General features: G+C 53.8%; 1 pseudogene; it reads left to right on the forward strand.

The window, feature by feature from the left end:
* The first annotated feature begins 3844 nt into the window (after nt 1-3844).
* LOC137317609 (U2 spliceosomal RNA) lies at nt 3845-3961 on the forward strand (annotated as a pseudogene).
* The last annotated feature ends 1039 nt before the right edge of the window (nt 3962-5000 follow it).

Consider the following 5000-nt stretch of genomic DNA (forward strand, 5'->3'; position numbering starts at 1 on the left):
CTGATCCTTCCCTTTCACAGGCAGGCTTTTGGCCCTCGCTGAAACGACAAAGGTGTTCAGAAGGAAGTCCTGGGGGGAAGGCAGGCAGGGAGGGACGGACACAGGGAAGTCCGCACAAAACAGGTCCCCTGGAACCTCTGACCCAGAAAACCGGGTTCCTGGTGAAAGCAGTCCTGCCCCGCCCTGCCATTAACATGACAATGGACAGGGCCCGGACCAGGCGCAGCGGACGGTAGCGAGCAGTCGGAGGGTGAAAATCCGCCAGTGGGTGAAAAGGAGAGCCGTGCGGTGAGAGGAGGCGGAAAGCGGTTCGCAGACTTTCGCTGTACCTCCGGCGGGCAGCGCCGCACCTCCGAGCGCTCGGTACCGTCCGCTGCGCCTCGTCCTGCCGCACGCGACGAGCCGTCCCCGGAGGAAATCGGCCTCGGCCTTCCTGAGATATCAGTCTCCAGGTGGGACAGAAAAACCGGGGGCCCCCGGCTCGCTTTCGGCGGCCCGCTAGTCGACTTCCCGTCGTGCGAACGCGATCCTTCCGGTACCCTTCGGTGCCCCTTGCCCGACTCTAGCTCCGGTGGTAAAGCGGAGTCGGTCGGTCTGACGGCCGCCGAGTTAGCAGGCGGAAAGCGGTTTGCAGCCTTTCGCTGTACCTCCGGCGGGCAGCGCCGCACCTCCGAGCGCTCGGTACCGTCCGCTGCGCCTCGTCCTGCCGCACGCGACGAGCCGTCCCCGGAGGAAATCGGCCTCGGCCCTCCTGAGATATCAGCCTCCATACGGGCGTCACAAATCAGTGGACATGGTCAGCTGCAAAGCAGTGTCATTACAACCTTTCATAAACAACAGGGCAGCACCGCACTGCACTGCACTGCACCCCACACTACATCACACTTGCCTGCCTGCCAGCCTGCCGCTGCCTACTCTCACCAGCGGACCAAAGTGAGGATAACACCCCGAAGCAAGCATCTCCCTTGCCGCCCACCAGCCCACACCAATCCCCTTGCCTGCCTCCCACAAATTCCACCAGCGAGGCAAAGTGAAAATCAACCCCCAAAAAACGCACTCCACACCGGCCATCGCCCGCTATACACCCCCCCTGGGGCGAATATTAAGCCCGAGAACACCGACTGTAACCAACCGCAGTGAAAAGTTGAAGTGGCAACTCATTAACCAGATTTACACTTGGCAACTCATAAACCAAATGAACAAAAAATCTGGTTAATGAGTTGCCCAAAATAAATCTGGTTAATGAGTTGCCACTTCAACTTTTCACTGCGGTTGGTTACAGTCGGTGTTCTCGGGCTTAATATTCACCCCGGGGGGGCGGGGTGGGTGATTCTGGGGGTAGTGTCCGGGAGGGTGAGCCTTTTATTCGGCAGGAGGCGTGTGGGGAAATCATCAACCTGTCAGACGATGAGTTGTCACAAATGCCATTGCTTAATGAAAGCTGCGCTCCCGAACTGGACTGACTGTCTGACTGTCTGTCTGTCCGTTTGTCAAGGGGAGGAAAAGGCGGTGGCGGTGGTGGTGAGGGTGGAGCTTTACGCTCAGGAGGGGAGACTTTCCTTCATGCCAATTAATCTGCAGCAGAAAGTCATCCCCCCCCGACTGGGATTCGAAGCCCGGTCCTGACCACGAGACCACCGGGGAGAGCTGCCTCAAGTCCCTGAGGGACCTGGACACGAGGCCGAGGACACACGCACGCCTGCTGCACTGGCAGCAGCGACCAGCAGGGGGCTGACCGGCTGATCCTTCCCTTTCACAGGCAGGCTTTTGGCCCTCGCTCAAACGACAAAGGTGTTCAGAAGGAAGTCCTGGGGAGGAGGGAGGGAGGCAGGGAAATCAGCACAAAGCAGGTCCCCTGGAATCTCACACCTGCGTCCCAGAAAACAGGTCTCCTGGTCAAAGCAGTCCTGCCCCGTCCTGCCATTAACGTGACAATGGACAGGGCCCGGCAGCTTGAGACACATCTTTTTTTCAATATGCAAGTTCTTTTTAAAAAGGTTTCCTTCCACAGCAGCTCTGAGTAAGAGTGAGAGAGAGAGAGAGAGACACTGACTGACACTGACACTGACACTGACACACACACACACACACACACACACACACACCGTCTCCCATCCGATTGGTGGACTATGGGATTGAAAATCGAACTTTGAGTTTCAATGCAGGGGGGAGAGCGCGAACGCAGCCCCTCCCAACTACCACACGCGCGTTGTTGTTGTTGTAATATAGAACTGCAAGTTGCCGTTGTCGTGGTCGTTTCGAATCAGCACAAAGTAGGTGCCTCCCTGGAATGTCACACCTGCGTCCCAGAAAACAGGTCTCCCGGTCAAAGCAGTCCCGCCCCGCCCTGGGATTAACATGACAACGGACAGGGCCCAGTCAGGGAGCAGCTTGAGAGACACCTTTCAATAGGCGCTTCTGAAACATTAACGCCTTGTTTCTTCCGACAGTTTAACCAGCGATTAACATGACAACGGACAGGGCCCAGTCAGGGAGCAGCTTGAGAGACACCTTTCAATAGGCGCTTCTGAAACATTAACGCCTTGTTTCTTTCGACAGTTTAACCAGCCTTTAACACGCCTTGTGTTTTTATTTCCCATTTCCAGCCAGCCAGCCAGCCAGCCAGCCAGCCAGCCAGCCAGCCAGCCGAGCCGAGCCAGCATCTGCAGTATTTTTTTTGATTGGTCTTGCCTGCCGTGGAATGAATGTTTCAACACGAGCTGCTGATTGTCAGCACCTCACCTCTTTCTCAATTGGCCGTTGCAATCTCACTCACTCGCTGTGAGACACGTCACGTCACTAGTTTTACTCAAAGAGGTTTCCTTCCACGGCAGTTCGTTAGTGACTGAGACTGACTGACGGAGGTCCGTTGAGACATAACCCTCCCCCATCTGATTGGTGGCCTACTGGCAAATTTACCAATCTGTCAAGCAATCCTGGCAAGAAAGGAAAAAACGGCAACTTCTTTAAACTCATCCACTGTTGCAATTAGAAACGGTGGCAAAAAATGTGGCCAGAGTGGGAGAGAACGGCAGTGCTTCGAGACTGCTTTCAACACCGGCAGCCAGAGAACAAAGAGGGAGGGCAAACAGGACCCGAGATCAATTCGCATCGAGCGCGTTATCGCTTCTCGGCCTTTTGGCTAAGATCGAGCGTGTTCCTTTTCGGGCTTATTTGGATCTGAGCGGACTGGAACGCTGGCCGCGACCTCGTGCGCTCGCAAAGTGCGGACTTTGCTGTGATTGGTCGTTTGTGTGCTGGCTCCGCCCCTAAATTTGCATAAGGACCAAATCAACACTGCAATGGCAGGGAAGGGTTCCTGGTGAAAGCAGTCCTGCCACTGACATGACAATGGACAGGGCCCGGCAGCTTGAGACACATCTTTCTTTCAATATGCAAGTCCTTTTTAAAAAAGTTTCCTTCCACAGCAGCTCTGAGTGAGAGAGAGAGAGAGAGAGAGAGAGAGACACTGACTCACTGACTGATACTGACACCGACACACACACACATATTATTTATTATTATTTTAAACGACAAAGCTGTTCAGAAGGAAGTCCTGGGGGGAAGGCAGGCAGGGAGGGACGGACACAGGGAAGTCCGCACAAAACAGGTCCCCTGGAACCTCTGACCCAGAAAAACGGGTTCCTGGTGAAAGCAGTCCTGCCATTGACATGACAATGGACAGGGCCCGGCAGCTTGAGACACATCTTTCTTTCAATATGCAAGTTCTTTTTAAAAAAGTTTCCTTCCACAGCAGCTCTGAGTAAGAGAGAGAGAGAGAGAGAGACACTCACTCACTGACTGATACTGACACCGACACACACACACACACACACACACACATATTATTTATTATTATTTTTAATTGATTTTTAGAACAGGGAGATGGACTAGGGGCTTGCTCCGTCCACTCCACGCATCGACCCAGTATTGCAGTGTTTCTGGGAACGGTGCAGCTCCCCGTGGGGAGATATTCAAAAGGAAAAACAGCTGTTTCCCAGTGTCTCTGTGTGTGTGTGTGTGTGTGTGTTATTACTGAGAATAAAGCTGATATCTCTCTCTCTCTCTCTCTCTCTCTCACTCAGAGCTGCTGTGGAAGGAAACCGTTTTAAAAAGAACTTTCTCAGCTCAGTGGTATTTTTTTCTTCTCCAAGGCTGAGTGCCGCTCGCACGTAGCGATATAATTCAAAGTGCAAAATAACTTGGCGTCGTTGACTTTAAACAAGCAGGGTCTGCTTCCAAATGAAAGCTGCGCTCCCGAACTGGACTGTCTGTCTGTCTGACTGTCTGTTTGTCAAGGGGTGGAAAAGGCGGTGGTGGTGGTGGTGAGGGTGGAGCATTACGCTCAGGAGGGGAGACTTTCTTTCAGAGGTGCCAATTAATCTGTAGCAGAAAGTCATCCCCCCCGACCGGGATTCGAAGCCCGGTCCTGACCACGAGACCACCGGGGAGAGTTGCCTCAAGTCCCTGAGGGACCTGGACACGAGGCCGAATACACACGCACGCCTGCTGCACTGGCAGCAGCGACCAACAGGGGGCTGACCGGCTGATCCTTCCCTTTCACAGGCAGGCTTTTGGCCCTCGCTCAAACGACAAAGGTGTTCAGAAGGAAGTCCTGGGGGGAAGGCAGGCAGGGAGGGACGGACACAGGGAAGTCCGCACAAAACAGGTCCCCTGGAACCTCTGACCCACAAAACCGGGTTCCTGGTGAAAGCAGTCCTGCCATTGACAGGACAATGGACAGGGCCCGGCAGCTTGAGACACATCTTTCTTTCAATAAGCAAGTTCTTTTTAAAAAAGTTTCCTTCCACAGCAGCTCTGAGTGAGAGAGAGAGAGAGAGAGAGAGAGAGACACTGACTGACTGACTGATACTGACACCGACACACACACACACACACACACATATTATTTATTATTATTTTAAACGACAAAGCTGTTCAGAAGGAAGTCCTGGGGGGAAGGCAGGCAGGGAGGGACGGACACAGGGAAGTCCGCACAA

Source organism: Heptranchias perlo, unplaced genomic scaffold, assembly GCF_035084215.1.
Source record: "Heptranchias perlo isolate sHepPer1 unplaced genomic scaffold, sHepPer1.hap1 HAP1_SCAFFOLD_621, whole genome shotgun sequence".
Classification (NCBI taxonomy): Eukaryota; Metazoa; Chordata; class Chondrichthyes; order Hexanchiformes; family Hexanchidae; genus Heptranchias; species Heptranchias perlo.